Raw genomic sequence first — 18,815 nt, 5'->3', positions numbered from 1 at the left:
CATAGATTTCCCTTTCCTCTGAGGTCAACTAAAATCTCAGAGGGAGTGATTTTCATTATGCTGCTTATACTTGACTAATCTGAGAGTGACTCACAAAACTCAGAATACGTATGCAAATTTATCACACAGAAATGGACACACACAGGATAGGCCCAGAAAGACAGAAAGGACAGGGGCTTCTGGGTCTCTGGGACGCTTCCCAGAGGAAGATGGGCTCCCATCTATCTCCCTGAACCACCCTGTGTTTGTCTTGCCAAAAACTTAGACAACCATTTTGTCTACACGTGATTACATTGTTTGCCATCAGACCCACTTAACCTCACCCATCCAGTGACTCACTTCCTCCAATAAGGCCACACCTCCGAACCCTTTTAAATAGTGCGACTGACTGGTGTCTAAGCTTTCAAATATAGGAGCCTCTAATGGCCATTGTTATTCAAACCACCATTGTACTCCCTCGCCCCTATAGGCTTATAGCTGTTGTTAAAATGCAAAACTGCATTCAGTCCAGCTTCACCAGTCTCCAGTCTATCAGTCTCAACACTGTTTAAAAATCCAAAGTCCAAAGTCTCTTCTGAGACTTGTGGCAATCTCTTAACTGTAACCCTCTGTAAAATTAAAATCAAAAGCAAATCACATACTTCCAACATACAATGGCACAACATATATGTTACCATTCCAAACGGGAGGAAACACTGGACCAAACAAGGCACACTCCAAACTCTGCATCTCCATGTTTGATGTCAAACACTCTTACAGCTACAACTCCTTTCAGCTTTGTTGACTGCAAACGTATTTCCCTCTCCTGGACTGGGTCTACACCATTACAAGCTCTCCTTTGTAGGTGTACCATGGCTCTGGCATCTCCAGCATCTTGGGGTCTCCAAAACAAACCAAGCTTTACCCTCACAACTTCAAACAATGGCCTCTCTGAAGGGACATGCCTGACACACACCTGGCCTCAACAGCTTTCCTTAGCTGTGGAGGGAGATTCCATATTGTGGCTGAAACTGCCAAATTCTGCTACTTGCTAGGGCTGAAACATGGTCCCCTCCTTCAATTACATTCTGTTTTAGGTTGTTTCCTCACGTTGAAGCTTTTCTTTAATTCTTTTTCACACGATGGAAGCTTAGCTGAGTGGGTTATTGCCCTGAGGTTATTGCACTTAGCATCAGGCTTTTCTTTAAACTTTTTACCCCCATTACACTTTCTGTTGTTCCTTTCCTTCTCAAACTGTATGTTTTGTACTTCTCTTCGTCCAGCCTTCTCCTTGTCATTATAGATCTGCATAAGAGTGATTACTAATAACCAAAGGACACCGTCAATAGCTAGGGTGCCTTGAAATCTCTTCTGCTAAAGCCATAGATCCAAAAGTCTTCAATTTACCTCAAGCATTTTATAAGGACAGAGGCAAAAAGCAGCTACAATTTTTTTCCCCGAAATATCACAAGAATGGTCTCCAGGCGACTTAACTACTCATCCTCCTCTTTGAAACCCCTTAAGCTGGGCTGTTATGATCTACATCCCTCTCAGCACCACTGTCTTCCCTGCTCCTCCTAGGATGGTCCATTAAGCCCCACTTAAAGTGTCCAACTGCATTCCTCATTCAAAGCCCTGAAGTCCACATTCTGACAGCAAGCAGCATGGCCAGGCTGTCACAGCAACAGCCGCTCCTGGTACCAACTTCTGTCTTAGTGCCTATTCTACTGATGTGAAGACATACTATGACCAAGGCAATTAATGTGAAAGAAAGCATTTAATTGGGGCTTACTTACAGCTTCAGAGATTTAGTCCATTGTCATCATGGTAGGCAGCATGGTGGCATGCAGGTAGACATGGTACTGGAGCGGTAACTAAGAGTCAGATCCTCCTATCTATAGAAAGAGAGAGTCTCTAGGCTTGGTATGGGGCTTTTGAAACCTCAAAGCCTACCCTCAGTGACACACTTCCTCCAAAACTTTCTAATCCTAATCCTTTTAAACAGTGGCATTCCCTAGTGACTAAGCATTCAAAATATATGAGCCTATGTGGGCCATTCTTATTCAAACCACCACAAGCAGTCTCTGGAGTACTTCAGCATAATCCAAGCAAGCACAGAGAAACAGCCAACAGAATAGTCAGAAACACGTGCTACTCCAACTATAAAACCATGGCCTGCAGCAGGCACTGTGTATTTTATCTCTGACTTATGAAGATATATAATATATATATGTATATATATATGATATCTTGATATGTTAATAATACAGCTTGACTGATGTCTTCTTCCTCCCTCCCCCTCCCCCCCTCTCTCTTTCAAGGTAGAGTTTCTCTGTGTATCCCTGGCTGTCCTGGAACTCACAGAGATCTGCCTGCCTCTGTCTCCCAAGTGCTGGGATTAAATTAAAGGCATGTGCCATCACCGCCCAGCTCTTCTGTCAGAGCTGGAAAACAAAAACCAGGATGGTAGGATACAGAAACTTCTGGATGTGTTAAACTCCCTGGAATTCCTCTGTAGTGCTCCTACTAGTGACTGAACTAAATTAAGAACATCACTCAGAAATTGGAGAAATGCACTGGCCCTCAGCTACACGTGAAAACCTTCTAAAACGAAGAGCCATCACAAGGCTGGGGTGGGTTTGATCTCCAGCACAAGAGAAAGTGGCAGAGAGAAACCATGTGTTCATGTACTGCAAATTCATTACATTACAGACACATCACAAAAGTTCTCACATACATCTCTTTGAAATCAAACACCTCTTCTCCAGGAGAAACTCCCCTATTAGACTTAAGGTATACCATCTCTCTTACATTTATCTGCCCCAAGAGAATGTAAATTCCAGAGGAAAAATAGTATTTGTTTTCATTTAGGACTACACATCCAATAATAAATGTGCACTTACACATACATGTACACACATACCTGCAGACACATGTGTACACAACTCAAACACGTGTGTGCGCGCACATGTACTTTTTTTTCAGAAAGGAAAAGATAACGTATTTCTGGGGTGGAGATATAGCTGGACATTTGTACAAGATATAGCTGGGCATTTGCACAAAAAGTAAATAAATAATTTAGTTAACATGTATTTCTGAGAGGAAGGGGAAAAATGTAACTTTTTAAAACCTAAGTACAGACATAGTCATCTCAAAATCCTCACTAAGAACACTTACATTATCAGAAGACATTCCTATTCCAAAATTATTCCCTCTAATTTATTTAGGGATACGTAAATTTCTAGACTAAGAAACATCAATCAGAAGAGAATGGAAAATATGTCTGTGAATACTGCATCCTAAACCAATAGGAAAATAAAATTGTGTGCATGGACCTGATTCTGAAGACATCAGGGATCACCTTAAACCTTTATTGATGTCTTATGTAGGAGCCACCTGATTCTGAAGACATCAGGGATCACCTTAGACCTTTATTGGTGTCTTATGTAGGAGCCGCCACTCGACATTCAAGGAATCACCGGATTGAGCCAGGTAATGCAGTTTGTTCCTTACACAAGGCTGTAGGAGAAAATGAGGGCCCCCTTTTCTACGTCACTTGCAAAGGTAGTGTGAAAGTGAATCATGCAGGTGGTCCAAAATCTCCTTTCAGAATAATTTAGCATAGCAGACACTAGTTCATCTGTAAACTATATAATTCTTTCTAGATACATGTGAGGTGTCAAGAAACAAAGAGGGGCCAAGAAAGAGCCTCTGAGCAGGCTCCCAGCACTTCCAGCGCATCCTCATTACAAATGAGGTGCTACACCTCAAGACAGTAAAGCTCCAGAGACAATGTCCCTCACCCCAATTCTTGAAAACCACATTTCCTTATAGACTATCTTTGTTCTCTGATTTTACAAATGCAGTTTTTAACTACTAAATTCCATCTCTTATCTCAGACTTAAGCTTTGGCTGTCATCCCAAGGAAGATAATTAAAAACGAAATTAATAGTTAAAAATAAATTCTTTAACCCACTAATTTCATAGTTACCATTTACTACATACATAGTTTATTCAAACTAATAATAAAACATTAATTCAATTAGGGCATTATTATGAGCTGGGAACATAACAGTGAAAGGGGTTTGGAGGCACAACCTTTAATCCCAGTACTGAGGAGGAAGAGGCAGGTGGATCTCGAGTTTGTGGCTAGTCTGGTCTACAGAGTCAGGGACATACAGAGAAACGGAGGTGGGGGGTGGTAAAACCCTTGTCTTCTTGTAACTTACAACCCAGCGGTGGGACGCACACAAAAAGGACTTTTAACAAGCAACAGCTGGCAGAATATGGAGGAAGGCTTATATCCTCAGCAGGACTGCCCACAAGTTCAAAGTTGAGTAGATCTACACAGTGAGTTCCAGGCCAGCCAGGACTACTTAACAACACCCTGTACCAAAAATCCAAAACTGCTATGAAAGGAAAAAATAAAATCAGATTGTGGGAGAGGGGGGACAGAGATGGGTTAATAGGAAGTGTGAAGAGAGGTATTGTTTATAATTAGATGACTGGGCTGGGCTTCACTGGTACCAAATGAACCAAAACTGTAAGGAAACAAGGGGAACCATTATAATAAGGCAATGCAAAGAAAGACCCTAAGGAGATCTGTGGCTATAGTGTGCTGACAGCTGAAGCAATCTAAGTGAGAGGAGGACAGCACTGGTGAGAAGCAGACAGAGGATTCCCGATGAAGAGATAGCAGCTGTGTGAGAACAAGAGTCAATAGTGATTGCAACTGGAGGAATGGGGCTTGTCACCAACTCACTTAGGAAAGGCTGATCCGCAGTCTAAACAAAGACCAGGACTTTAACGGCGTACACATTAAATGCATGAAGAAAAACAAAGACCAGGACTTCAATGGCGTACACACTAAATGCATGAAGAAAATGTTGCTAAGCTCCAAGACTCGAGTATCATATGAAGTCATACTGACATAGATTGACTACTCAAGCTTTTCCCTCACAGAGCCATTTCCCTCATCTTGACCAACAGAACCACTCTCCAACGCCCTCCCCCAGACAGAGTTCATGGTCAAACTTCTAAATTCCTGCCAACAGCAGCGCCTTCACTTTCTGCTCCAACATCTCTTACTTCTTCAACCCAAAATAAAAGACAGGCAAAACAATTCCTCAAATTTCCCCCAAAGCTTACAGACAAAGCAAACTCTGTTGACAACATCACCCCATGCAAACCAATGTTCCACAATGACCCCACAAGTCACCATCACAAACACCCATATATGACAAGCTTCCCAAGCACAAAGCCAGGGTGCCACATCCCAAGACCAACTCTTAACAGCTGGGTCCTCACTTTCCTGAGTGACTTGATGCCTGCTGATGTGGGGGTGTGGCTGAATGCCTGTTCCCTAACCCTTGCATTTACAGGGTTTCTTATTCACCTTTGAAGAGAAAGTCAGCATCTCCCTTGGCACTTCATCATCCTTACTGGGTTTTTGATGCCATCTGAGTTTCAACTCCAGCTGATGGTTTCACACAGACTCGAGTGTGCTGTCAGGCTAGTCTTCAACTCGGCCCTCACCAGGGGTTGGGAATGGAAGCCTATGTTACTTACCCCCCTGACTCATGCATTAGCTCTATACAGTGTCTCACGTGGAGTATTTGCGTCCAGTGCAGAGGGCCTGGCTTCCATTTCAAGGTTTTCTATTCAACTCACTTTCACAGACTCCTTTAACTGTAGTTTACAGATGTGAGATAGGTTCATCACGTGACAAAAGTTTCCTTTACTCTTCACAATCAGAATTACTCACCTACATGTATATTCAGATGTTAAACGAGGGTTAAGAAAGCTCCTTAAATACACAGACATTTCTACATGTATGAATTCTCTTATGAAAGGCAGCATTACAATACCATTTCCCCCCCAAATCCTTTATGGGCATCTTCATGCAGGAAAGATGGCTCAGAGGCTCAAGTATTGTTCTTGCTGGAGAGCCTCACACACAGCAGGTGGCTCACAAACACCCTAACTACTCCAGCTCCAGAAGATAGAACAGCTTCTTCTGCCTCCTCCACAGGCACCTATGGCCACGCACAAAGACACACACAGACACATGGGGGGGGATCTTAAAAAAAAAAAAAAAAAAAAAAAAAAAAGCGGGGTGTGTTAACCCCAGCCCTCAGAAAGCAGAATGGACTCTGTGAGCTCGAGGCCAGCGTGGTCTATACAGTGATTTCTTTGCCAGCTAGGGCCACACGGTGAGACCCTGTCTCAAAAACAAAACAAAACTTCCCCACATTTCCAATAGGAATCCCAGGTTAGGTAACAAGTTTGGGAACCAACGAGTTCAGAATCAGGCAGCTATAAGCAAGCCACCTGCAAGTACACAGCTGCTTTAACTTTCAAGGTTAGCCAGGATGACACTTTAAAAACCTCTTACCCTTTGGTTCTAACATGAACAGTAGCTACCAAGGTTCACAAGGGACAACACCCACCTCCACTGCCTCCACAATACTAAAGCCAGGTATACCGTTATTTTAGAACTGGTAGGCTGCAGCTATGATTGCTGGCAGAAAAGCCGAGAAACAGAAAGCAAGTATCCACAGCTCCTCCAGATTCAGAAATCCAACTCTTCACAGGGACACCTGAAAAGAAGAAAGGTCACATGGACACTCCAACTGTTTTCCTAGAGAAAGGCAAAATTCACCACATTCCTCAACTCTAACTCCCAATTTCAAAACATCAAAATGAGCTGGAGAGATGGCACAGCCACTGCTGCTCCTGCAGAGAACCCAGGTTCAATCCCCAGCACCCTACACAGCAGCTCACAACCAAACTGTAACTCCAGTTCCAACATCCTCTAGACTCCTTGGGAACCAGGCAAGTACAGCAGTGAAAACACTTACATACATAAAAATCACATTTAAGAAGCACATCTGCAGTTCTGAAGAGCTCTCACAGCCCTTGGTGGTGAACATGGGTCCTGACACTTCTGGAAGCATAGTCTTGCTCACTCTCTTTGTTCCCCAGGTATGCTTCCTTTGAATCGCCCACATCCAGACTTCTGTTTCCCAGTTTGTAATCACTCTTCAAGCTTCAGCTGCTTCTTTGAGTCCTCTAATTAAGGAGAGCCTGAACTAGATGTCTCACTCACCCTTACAGAGCCTGCGGGATTCCCTGCCTTACCACTAGAAGCAGACTGTGCTTGTACAGGCTTGCAGGCACAAGGCCAGCAACAGAGCTGGCCAGTCTAGTTCACAGTGCTATCCTTTCAATTACAACAAAATCACTGTTGCTCTTTATGTATTTCTAAAGCACAAAAAACTAGCTGATATCTACAACACCCATTCCAATGTTGGCTATGTTGTCCTCCAGACCTTATGGGCACCTGAGAGTACAAGTACCCACTTAGTAGGAAAGAAGAAAACAACAAACCAAAACTGTTCTGGCCATCATTTAATTTGCACTCAACGCTGAAGAGTGGAAACAGTCAATGAGCTGACTAGATTCTCACCTAAGAGAACAGGAAGATGCAAATATGGAGAGATAGCAGACAGCACTGACGTGTTTCTGCAGTGTCCCTTCTCCCCAGGAAAACAAACCAGGGTAACTGGACCTCAAGCTATGCAGCCCACCACTTAGGAAAAAAGGCAGACCCCAGTACTTCAGGAAGAACAAAAACCTTATGAACACACATATATTAAGAGAGCAAACTTAAACTGCCAGTGTCAGCCCCCTGAAGCATGTTTTTAGACAGTGGAAAGGACACTGACAGTGTCAGCACCCTGAAGCATGTTCTTAGACAGTGGAAAGGACACTGATATTTGTGGCTGTCACTGTTTTCATTACTTTCAGTGTAACAAAGCTGAAATAAGAAATCAGATGGAAAAGTGATCAAAATACTTCCAAACTAGAAAATACGATACAATACAGGCATTGTATTGTATCATACTGATACAATACAGGCAAAGACAGTGGTCACAAAGGATTCAGAACAAACCCTAACTACAAAACAGACAGTAACAACAGTAACTAGTGAAGTAAAATTATAGGATCATGTAAGAGAACTGTCCTAATAAGGAATTTCTTTCTTCCAAAAAAAAAAAGAAAAAAAAGAAAAAGAAAAAAAAAACTCAACAAAATTAAGACACAGTAAATAAAAGCAGGGAAAAAAGCTACTGAAAATACTTCTGATAAAATAGAACCAAAACCTCCAACCTGGCTGGCAGGCAAAAAAAAAAAAAAAATAGCGTGTGTTGATGTATGTGTGGTATGTGTGTGGACAAATTCACACATCTATCAAAGCTACACAAAGAGCCCAGAACTAGCTGATTACGAAAAGTCTTACTGGGGCTGCAGAGATGGCTCAATGGTTAAGAGCACTAGCTACTCTTCCACAGGACCTGGGTTCAATTCCCAGCACCCACATGGCAACTTGTGTCTGTATCTATAGTTCCAGGGATCTGACACCATCATACCATTGCACAAAAAATAAAGTTAAATAAATTATTAAAAAAAGTCTTACTATTGTATAATTACCTCTTCCCAGTTTATGAAACAATAAAGACTTAAAATATGTGACCTGTGACACACGCCTTTAATCTCAGCATTCAGGAGGCAGAGGCAGGTGGATCTCTGTGAGTTCAAGGCCAGCTTGGTCTACAGAGTGATTCGTGGACAGAACTACATAGTGAGACCCTGCCTCAAAAAAAAAAATCAATATAATAAATGATTGAAAAATGAGAGATTCTAACAACAATCTAGTTTTTAACAACTCTTCTGAAAGACTTCTAAATGCTGACGTCTCATTTAGTAAACATACACACCATATTCAAGTTTCGGCTGAAAGTAAGATCTATGGTAGTGGCAATTGCTAATATTTCTACTAAGTTCAGAAGTGGAAAAACCAGGTGTGAAAAGGCACACGTCAACTTCCAGGGGCTTGAGGGGAAAGGCCTTCATCACCATCTTTTCTGGTGAGAAAGGACCTTGACTCTGTCTGTGCAGCACAGCTTCCTTGGATCCTACTTTCTCAGCTCTCCTCCAGCATGACACCTAGTGAAGATAAGAATCATCCCTCAGGCGACTACTGTCCATTTCAGGAAGGGACTCTTCTCCAATGCCTGACCTCTTGAAGGCACGCTGGCAAACCACAGACCCTCAGGTGCCTAGACACCTGAAGCGATACCCCGTTCTTAACACAAAGCACTAGCAGGTAAGAACATAGAACAGAAACAAATGTAACGTGGAGACAACGATAAACCAGGGGAATGAAGGCTCTGAATGAGCCCTGATGTGAGTCTCACTGCCCAAACCAACATATACGTGTGGTAACAATAAACATTGATAAGTTATAAACAACAACAGAGCTTTCTTGATTCACGCAATTACTGGTAAATTAAAACTTACACAAGAAACAAAGAATATGCATATAAAAGTGATTTTTATATTAAATCTTTTTGATACAAGTTACTAAGAAGTAAAACACTATAATTTTACTGCCTTATCCTCAAAACACTAAAATGAAATTTGTTCAACTGAACTGCCAATCTGTTTCAGTAGGGAAACCATGCTGCCTGTTTAACACAAAGAACAAGAGTTCATCACTGCAAATCATGTTGTTTGGGTCCATCATAAAAACAGGAAACAGGCTGCCCAGGTATAATTACAGCTGTAGTCTAATGTGCCTTCAGGTTCAGCCAGGAATTAAAGCCCAAGAAGAGAGTAAGCAGAATTTACTTGCCTCTCTTCCTTGCTACAGAAGGCAACTTTTAATAACACTCTCACAACATGTTACATAACCAACACATACAACAATCTGATTCAAACCTCATTAGCAACATTCTGCCTGTCTCACACTGCAATTAATGGCTGACTCTGCCAGGGAAAAGAAAGGCAACACCTCCATCTACCCATTTCTGTGCAGTCCACCACAGTGAACCAGGTACGCAGAGATCTGAGGAGAATCTACAAAAACATTCTACTTTCCCCCAAGTTCATTGCTTTCTTCCTTCTCTCAACTATACCATATCCCATGGATGCATGGAAAACTTAATCTGAGTGTTTGGTGGGGTAGGGTGTGCAAACCTAGCAGGCAAAAAGAGCAAGCCAGCCAACCAAAATAAGCAACCCGGTGTGATGGTGCAGGCCTGTGATCCTAGCATTTGAGAGGTAGAGAGGTAGACCTACATAGCAAGGTTGAGGCCGACCTAGGCTACCTGTCTGGGGAGGGAGGGAGGGAGGGAGGAGGGAGGAGGGAGGAAGGGAGAGAGGGAGGGAGGGAGGGAAGGAGGGAAGGAAGGAAGGAAGTCAGTGGAGAAGATTCCTCTATGAACTAAATAAAGTGACAAAAATGAATGGCATTTGCAACAAAGACACAGCAGAAGCTTAAGTGGTAAAGTCCGAGGTCAGCAGAGGGAAGGGGGGAGCCACGGAGACCACAGGTAAGCAATCAGACAGAAATGTCTTTTCACACAAGGCGGCTCTATGTAGCCCTGGCTGGCTGGGAACTCACTCAGGTCTACCAGCCTCTGCCTCCCAAGTACCGGGATGGATTAAAGGTGTGGGCCACCATGCCTGGCTACAAAAACAATTTTCTGAGCGTAATATAACAAACTTTATAAAGGTTAGGCTTTGCTAAACTGTTTCTTCCGAGTTGTGTTGGATTTTTATAATGTCAGGGTTCATTTTTGGGGGGTGGGGAGGATGTTACCAAATGGGTAAAAGAATGTAATTTGTTACCATGACCTACTAACTACAAAATCTGAAACATAAATCTCATGACAGAGCAGTTGAGTGTGAAACTGTTTCAATACAACAGGCACTATGGATTGGCATTTAGCAGAAACATTAAACTACTTTGTGTTACTAAACCTACTGGGTCTTCAAGTTAAAACTAAAAGCTAACTCGCTAACAGTAACTCTCATACCCTAAGAAAATCCAACCACCCTTTGTTTAAAAAAAGGAAAAGAAAAAGAAAAACACAGCCGGACTGGTGAGGGCTCGCCACTGTAATAATCCCAGCACTTGGAAGGCTGAGGCAGGAGGATTGGCCGGAGTTCAAGGTCTGCACTGAAAAACCCTGTCAGAAAGCAAAGACCATCACGTGTATTCCTTTTCTCTTAGCTTCTGTAAAGCCAACCAAAAAAAGTCCACGGATCCCAGTCTCTTGTTGCTAGGTAGGAACACACTCTGATAGCGCTAGGCAACAGGCATGATGTGACAAACTCCACCAGACTTCAAAACTTTTTCCACAGAAAGATAAACAAGATAGACTTCGCGCCACACCCATCGCAACGCCAAGGCGGCCAGGAGTACGCCCCCACCTCCAGCTGCTCAGGAAACTCTGTCTTACAACCGAGATAAGGATCGAGCCTGCAGTGTTCGGCCATGCCTGGCTTCCAGGTTGGCCTGGGCTCCGCTCGCCGCTGCCATGCAAACCGGAGTTGGGACGCACGCTCCGGAGAGCTGGCACAGCTCCAAACACCTCGACTATGCTCGCCAGCTCCCTCGGCGACCAAAACGCCCCGGCTACTGAGCATGCTCTGACCACCGGGGAGTTCTCAAGGCTCGCACTGCACTCGCAGCTCGGCGCAGCCAGGGAGCCGGGGCAGGGGCAGGGGGTGGAGGATGCACTCAGTCGGGCACGCATGCCCAAGTGAGCCGCCGGGACCCGGCGCGGGACAAAAGCTGCTTCGGCTCCTCACACAAAGTTTGGCGGGGCGCGAGAACCTCCGCGACGTCCCCAGGGTGCCGGCCGGGCGTGCGGGCGGGCGGGCGGGCGGGCGTGCGGGCGGGCGCTGGAGGGCGAGCGGGCGGGCGGGCAGCCGGGTGCAGGGGCGGGTCGCGTCGGGCCGGAGTCGAATTCCCACGCGGATCCTTATCTGGCGCACACACAAAGCGGCGGGGCGCGGGCTCGGCCTAGGCCGTCTGCAGCCTCGCGGGCCGGGGCCTCCTCAGCAGCCGGGCCTCCCCCTCCGCGCGGCGCGGCGCCCCCGGCCCGTCCTCCGCCCGCCCGCCGCCCGTCCCGCGAGGCCTCCGCCCGCCCGGGGGCCCCTCACTCACCTCCCCGCCGTCCGGGCGCGCTCTCCTCACGCCGTCGCGGCGCTGTGCACGCGCCGCAACTTTATTAGCAGCCCGGCCGCGGGACAAGCGCACGGCGCCCGCTCGCCCGCCCGGGACCCGGATGACGAGGGGGCGGGGAGGGGGCGGCGGAGGGCCGCGCATGCGCGGCGGCCGCGGCCGCGGCCTGGCTCCCCTGCAGGCCTGCGCGTGGCACCGGGGACGCCGGCCCGCCGTGTAGCCGGACGACCGTGCTCGCTCGCCGCGGACGGCCGGGGAGCTCCCGAGCCTACGGGCAGCGTCGAAGCGCGTCTTCGGCGGCAACCCCGCCTCGCCCGGTGACGTGCAGTGTAAACCCCAGGTTCCACGCGGCTTGCGGGGTGCATGCTCCGCAGATGCGGGCTCGGGAGGGAGCTCGGCCCGCGTGTCTTCAGGGACACCGCCCCACATCTGGAAGCAGGCAGCGTCCCGGGCTTCAGCAAGTGGAGGTGCACAGACTGTCCACGGGCTAGCCGTGCTCCCGCGGCCTGGCTTCTCTTTCCCTCCCAAGTCCCCAAAGCGCTCCCAGACATGCGGCGTCTGTGCCAGGGCACCCGGTTTGTGCAGCAAGGCAGAGCTTTTAAGTAATTCGGCGTTTTATTTTTTTTTAAGTGCTCAAAATCGATTGTACCTTTTTCTTGCCAAATAAATTGGGACTACTTTTTAAACTTTTCCAAGTAATCCCATCCTCCAATACCACTAGATTCAAAATTCTGTGTATCCTAAATCTGACAGTGTCTCGTCACCTTTACCGCCACCTTTCTGGTCTAAGCCACTTGATACATAAATTGAGGCGGTTTCCGTGTTGTTTCAAGCTCCAACGGCTTGTTTCCCTGCGGAAGAGATTAAATAAATGTAGACGTCTCAAATGGAGATAGAAGGGAATTGGGTTCGAGCTGGTGAACCAAAGAGCATTCCTACACCCCTACACCCAGGAGGGTAGCTGCTGTTGATTGTAGCCAGCCATCGGCAGGAATAGGTGTGGGAGTAAGGGCCCAGTATTGGCAGATCTTTTGGCTTTGCAAAAAATGTTGGACACGTATCTTTTTTTTTTTTAATTTATTATGTATATAACATTCTGCTTCCATGTATATCTGCACTCCAGAAGAGGGCGCCAGATCTCATAACGGATGGTTGTAAGCCACCATGTGGTTGCTGGGAATTGAACTCAGGACCTCTAGAAGAGCAGCCAGTGCTCTTAACCTCTGAGTCATCTCTCCAGCCGGGACACATATCTTTTTATACAAAAGGGAAATCGCACATTTAGCCAATCAGCCTCTTTGTCCCTCTCCTGGGTTCCCCTTCCCCTTCTCTTTGACGCTGAGAAGACTCACCACGGCACAAGCCAAATAAAATAAACCCATGGTTCCAGTTTAGCCCGCTGGCCATCAGTTTGCAATCTTGGGTCTCCATCTTAAACTTCTTTACTACATCATAAACTTTGTGAATGAGGACTCTCTGTGCCTTGACTATCTGTCATGCTTACTGATTTTTGTTGTTGTTGTCTCTAACGTTTCCAGCCCTTGGAAGGCATGGATTCTGGAGCCTGGTGCCAGTTTACAACTCTCAGAAGAACCTATAACCATACCAAGAGAATGCCTTTTTTTTTTTTTTTTTCAGAATCAGTGTTTGCTGAGGACCTTGTTGAACAAACAACTAGTAAAAATCCTTCCACAAACAAACCTGTGCACATTTGTGAGGACAATTTGTGAGGCCTGGAGTCCTTTCCAGAATCACGTGAATAACCCTAAAACCAACTGTTTTACTTCCTCCACTGTGTATCTGTGTAGCAATCAAATCAACTAGACTCCAGGCTCCCAGGTGGCTTTGTGCACTCAGGCTAGACCTTCAGTTGCAAGAGGTAATGACACAGAAAGGAGGTATGGAGACTTTCACAGCTAACAGAACTCTTCCAGAGAACAGAGTGTAGAATCAGAGGGCCCACTCACTGTCCAGTCATCAAGATGTCAGGCTGGCAAGAGGCATAAGGAAGTCTTGCTTTGGGTAATCTGGATTTAAGAACAAACGGAGTACAGGATGATCTGAGCAGAGATACACACCGTGGGACATCACGGTGTATGAAAACCTGGCTTTTGAGTTCAGATGGTCACCTGGTCAAGATCATCTGACACTTACTTCAGGGCTTGATTTTTCTTCACTGGAGAGAAATCTATTTCAGAATCATTAAGGCCTGAAGTTGCCAACCAGGGATGACTGTCCCTCTAAGAAACACTTAGCGGTTCGAAGACTTTCTCTTTGTTCCAGGCAGGGTGGCCACGGGAATGCAGCAGGTAGAATTCAGAGATGATAAAAATACCCTAAATGTCTAGACTGCCCTCTTTCTACTGAGAACTATCCAGCCTCGGGTGAAAGTGTGGAGGAAAGAAACCTCAACCCCCAAATGGTTTGTATTTGATTAAGTTCATTTTAGGAAGAAATTGGGCCTAAATTCCAATTATTTTCAATAGCTGACAAAATTAGCCATTTGGTAAATGGAATTAGCCTAAAGGGTTTATCAATGTCCACTCCTACCTTCAATTTTTCCAGACCCAAGAAGTAAGTGATTTTCAGGAAAATTGGTGAAACACATGGATCATATTTTCTTAAGTTTTATTTTGAAGTATAAAACAATTAAGGCCAGATGGGTTTTGGTTGAAAATCACTAATAAATACTTCAAGTCCGCAACTTTGCTGTAACTCAGAAAAATGTCACTAATAACAGCTACACACCAAGTGGAACTAGAAGAACTCAGTGTTTGGAGGTGTCACCCAACAGAAGTATCCGTGAGTGATGTCTGCATCTTCATAGCCCCCAGAAACACCTCCCTTCCTCAATCAGTTAAAGAAACAGGCATCGGAGGAAGCAATGTCCAAGTCTGTATGCATTCTCTGGACAGGGTCCTTAGACAGAGTAAAACCTCCGTTTCAAACTCAGAGTTCTCTGCATGCTCCTCCGCTGGCAGGGTGATCCCTGCCTTACTCTACCCTATTACTAATAACTGTAGGAAGTACAGATAACCAAGCAGAGTTTCAGAGCCAGCAAGGCTCAAAGAAATGACAAGTGAAGACACTCGGCAGGCCAGAGCAGGGAAGCACAGCCATGTGCAGCACAAATGGTCAAAAGAAGCCTTACGTTTCTCTTTGAAGAGAATAAACCGGCTGGAGAGGTGGCCCAAACTGCTCTCCCTGAGGAGAGGAGAGGTGGCCCAGTTAGGAGCACAAACCGCTCTCCCTGAGGAGAGGAGAGGTGGCCTAAGTTAGGAGCACAAACCGCTCTCCCTGAGGAGAGGGAAGGTGGCCCACAGTTAGGAGCACAAACTGCTCTTCCTGAGGAGAGGGAAGGTGGCCCACAGTTAGGAGCACAAACCCCTCTCCCTGAGGACCTGAGTGAGATGCCAGAACACAGTGGAGTGGCTCTCGATCACCTATAACTGCCACTCCAGGGGAACCAGTGCCCTCTTCTGGCCTCTGTGGGCAATTGCACTTACATGCACAAACCCACAAACAGATGTGCAAATGCACACACACAAATATAAAAATAAACCTTAAAAAAGACAGAGAATAAACCAAAGGGTCACACCAACAGGAGATCACACTAAAGTGATTTTTTATAGAATAATTGAAAGTATTTTCCAGTAAAATTCTACTGTTCAGGTGTGGAAGGCATCCACGCTAATCAGTAAGCCAGGTCTGGCAGCACGCATCTGAACTCCTAGCACTGGATAGGCTGACATGGGAGAATAGTGAGTTCAAGGCCAGCCTGGACTGCATAGTGTGCCCCTGTTTCAAAAATAAAAAGGAACCCAGAGATAAATCTCTTTTCGTAACTTGGAAGCTGGAATCATAACACAGTAAGAGGAGGAGGAGGAAAAAGAAGAAAACGAAGAGATGACAGCTGTGTCCGCTCAAAGCCCAGGAAGCCACCAACCGCAGACTCTTTGAAGCTTCAGGAATGACAACAGAGAATCCACAGGCCCCTGCAATCATCAAGTACATTTTTTGTGTGTACCTATGTACAGATTTTCTGACGAAAAAGTCCATGGCTTTCACCAGATTCTCGAAACTCTTCCTGACTTCCACATACTTAACAGACACTTAAGACAGCAGCTTTACACATGGTAAACAAAGAGAGTGTCTACGTTGTTACAGTCTTCCCCCCTCTTCCACGGCAGCAGCATCAGGACAATCCTCTCGGGGGAAGGCGGCTTCATGTCGAATGTGAGCACCTGGCTTGCCTGTCTCCAGCCATCTGCTACATTAAAGAAGACTTTCTATGGCCGGAATCCAAAACACAAAATTAAAAGGGTTGCTTGCACCCAGAGTCATAAAACAAAGAGGCTTTCCACATCAGGGCTTGGAGAGAGCACTGTCTCTTCCTGGTTGGGGCAGCATCTGCTGTCTCCTGCTGGCAAATACTCCCGAGTGAACTCCACGAACTCCCACACTTCAGCTTTCTCAGTTTACATCCTCAGAGACGCCATCTCATCCATCTCGCCATCTCGCAGGAATCAAACCACATGTGTACCTCACTTCCAATCCAGAACAGCAGGTGGAAATCTGGGAGTGTAATAGGATTGAGGAGAAGGAGGAAGGAGAGAAGACTCATGTCTCCAGGAAGGCCTTTGACTGTGTGCAATGTTAATCACAAGAGGGCTGACCTTGACCAGGTTTCTTAGTCAATTTCATCTCTTTGCTTATAAAAAGGAGATACCAGGAGTAGCAACATAATAGAATCATCCAGAGGATTAAGCTCATGGCGCAGTCAAGGCACCCAGAACAGTGCCTGCCACAGAGCAAATGCTAAACGGTGTTTGTTTTGAAGATACCCATTTCCTGCTGATAGAAAATTCCAAAATATCCTCAGCAGATGCATTAGTTACGCACAATGTATTCACTTTGTAGGGTAATAAATTGTCTTTTCTCTGTACTATAATAGGTAATCTCATTCACTCGAGGGGCTCTGATACCATCCGTTACAAAGAATTCACACGCATTCGTGCACACACACACAGACTCGAACACACGAGGCAAGTGTGTTTTCTTAGGAAGCTGCACAAGCTAGGCAAGTTGATCTAGAAATAAGCCACACAATTCCTAAACTCGTGTATCTATTTTGAATGTGGCTAATGAACTCCAGACATTAAAACGTGTCTCCCCTCCTAGCTTCCCTACCATGGGGTAGTAGTTGCAGGGTTATTTTCCGCCTTTTTACCTCCTGATGCTCTTCCTCCTACCTCTCTTCTGACCCCATTTTTCCCCTATTTTAACCACAGTGCACACTGCCTGTCTGAGAGGTGAGCACCTGACCCAGGGAGTTACCAAAGGCCCTTAGCAATCTCCGTCATTGTGGATGGCCCACTGGCAGACAGTAAACTAATGGACACATACTGTCCCATAGGTCAGTGAGCGATGTCTGGATGTCGAGAGAAAGAAGCCCTGTCTCTTGCTGTGAATGCTGGTTCTGGGGCTAACCAGGACCATCTTGACACCACATGGAGGAAATCTGTTTGGAAACAAAGCCAAAAGAGAGAGGCAGAGCTGAGAACAAAACACTGCACCAAATTCCTGCCAGATTCTTTGAGTTTGTGGATGCAGCTTCACCTGAGGCTTCTGAAGGTCCTTCTTGGACTTTCCAACTACTTCAGCCGCAAGGACGATTCTTGGAAGTCTGTTCTTGCCTTCCACTTTTGTTTTGAGGCAGGGTCTCTTTTTGTTGCTGTTGCGCTGCCCTGTGTACTCTGGGACTCCGAGCTCAGGTCATCAGCTTCCAGCAGCAAGCACTTTGATGCACAGGGCCTTCTCCCCAGCCCCCTGCAGCCTCCTTTTGTTTCTGCTAGTTACACTTCTACCCCTATAAAGTGTGTCACGGCAGTCTCCCTGGATTGTTAGGTGCAGATTTGACCTTCTGATATTTGACGTCCAGCCCCTGCTGCCTGGTCCCGCTCCAGTCTTCCCCCTCTCAGGGGATGGCGGTGCTATCACACAGTCACTCAAGTGACATCTGCATGTCCTCACTCTCTCCATGCAATCAATGCCCGTGGCATCTCCCACTAGTGATGACGGGATTTGCTTCCTGGCCTCTTTGGAGTCAAATTTGCCGTGATGACTTTGGCAGGAAATGCGATCCAATAATTGTTTGATGTGTTTGATGCTGTCTTTTGCTACCCATTAGATCAGCTCCAGACCTGGGCATCATGACACTCATTGGAATCCCAATACTTAGGAGGTAGAAGCAGGGACATCTCAAGTTTGAGGACAGCCTGGGCCCCAAGGGAGGCTGTGTCTTCCAATGACACGTGGAGTGGTGTGGAGCTGATACCAACAGCTCCTGTGTGGAGCCACCCGACGGATGGGTGCACAAGCACACTCACTGCCCCACGGGTGAGCAAACCCAGTCTGGTTCTTCAGCACAGAGACAGGGATTTGCTCTGTGGTGACCGACGACCAAAACACCCCACGCTTAACTCCTAGCTTTTGCCTTGATTTTTTATTTATTCCTAAATTCAACAGGATGGTAAACATTTATTAAACACTTATCAGATATTAAGCATGCTTTAGGCATCAGGGATAAGAAATTAGATAAAACATAAAATCAAAGTTGTTACGTAAATAGGTCATTTTTAAAGATGCAATCTTGTTTTTTTAAAACTGTAGTGGGGTGGATGGATTTGTGCACTTTAAGTGTAGTTGCCCAAAGAGGCTAGATGCGTCTGACCCTCCAGGAGCTGGAGTTACAGGGGGCTGTGAGCTGCCCAACATGGGTACTGGGAACTGAACTCAG

General features: G+C 45.9%; 1 protein-coding gene and 1 long non-coding RNA gene across 6 annotated transcripts in view; one reads left to right on the top strand and one right to left on the bottom strand.

Annotated features, from left to right (window-relative positions):
• The window catches only part of Smad5 (SMAD family member 5), a 37,380-nt gene extending 25,244 nt beyond the window's left edge, over window positions 1-12,136 (bottom strand). Inside the window, exons 1-2 of one of the 5 annotated variants that reach the window (XM_027409737.2) lie at window positions 11,999-12,126; window positions 6,429-6,578 (exon numbers count right to left, since the gene is read on the bottom strand). The gene's annotated coding sequence lies outside the window, so the exon portion shown is untranslated. Of the gene's footprint in view, window positions 1-5,374; window positions 5,707-6,428; window positions 6,579-11,259; window positions 11,283-11,998 lie in introns of those variants that run through there. The other 4 variants (XM_027409736.2, XM_027409735.2, XM_027409739.2 and 1 more) reach the window with 4 other exon arrangements.
• A 72-nt stretch (window positions 12,137-12,208) lies between these two features.
• LOC118238621 lies at window positions 12,209-16,967 on the top strand. Its single transcript, XR_004769428.1, has 2 exons — window positions 12,209-12,618; window positions 13,655-16,967. It is a non-coding gene; the product is annotated as an uncharacterized LOC118238621 (long non-coding RNA).
• Window positions 16,968-18,815: the final 1,848 nt, after the last annotated feature.

The sequence above is a fragment of the Cricetulus griseus genome, chromosome 3, assembly GCF_003668045.3.
Source record: "Cricetulus griseus strain 17A/GY chromosome 3, alternate assembly CriGri-PICRH-1.0, whole genome shotgun sequence".
NCBI classification, from domain to species: Eukaryota; Metazoa; Chordata; class Mammalia; order Rodentia; family Cricetidae; genus Cricetulus; species Cricetulus griseus.
Note: the sequence above shows the minus strand (reverse complement) of the source record. Positions and strands in the feature narration are given on the sequence as shown.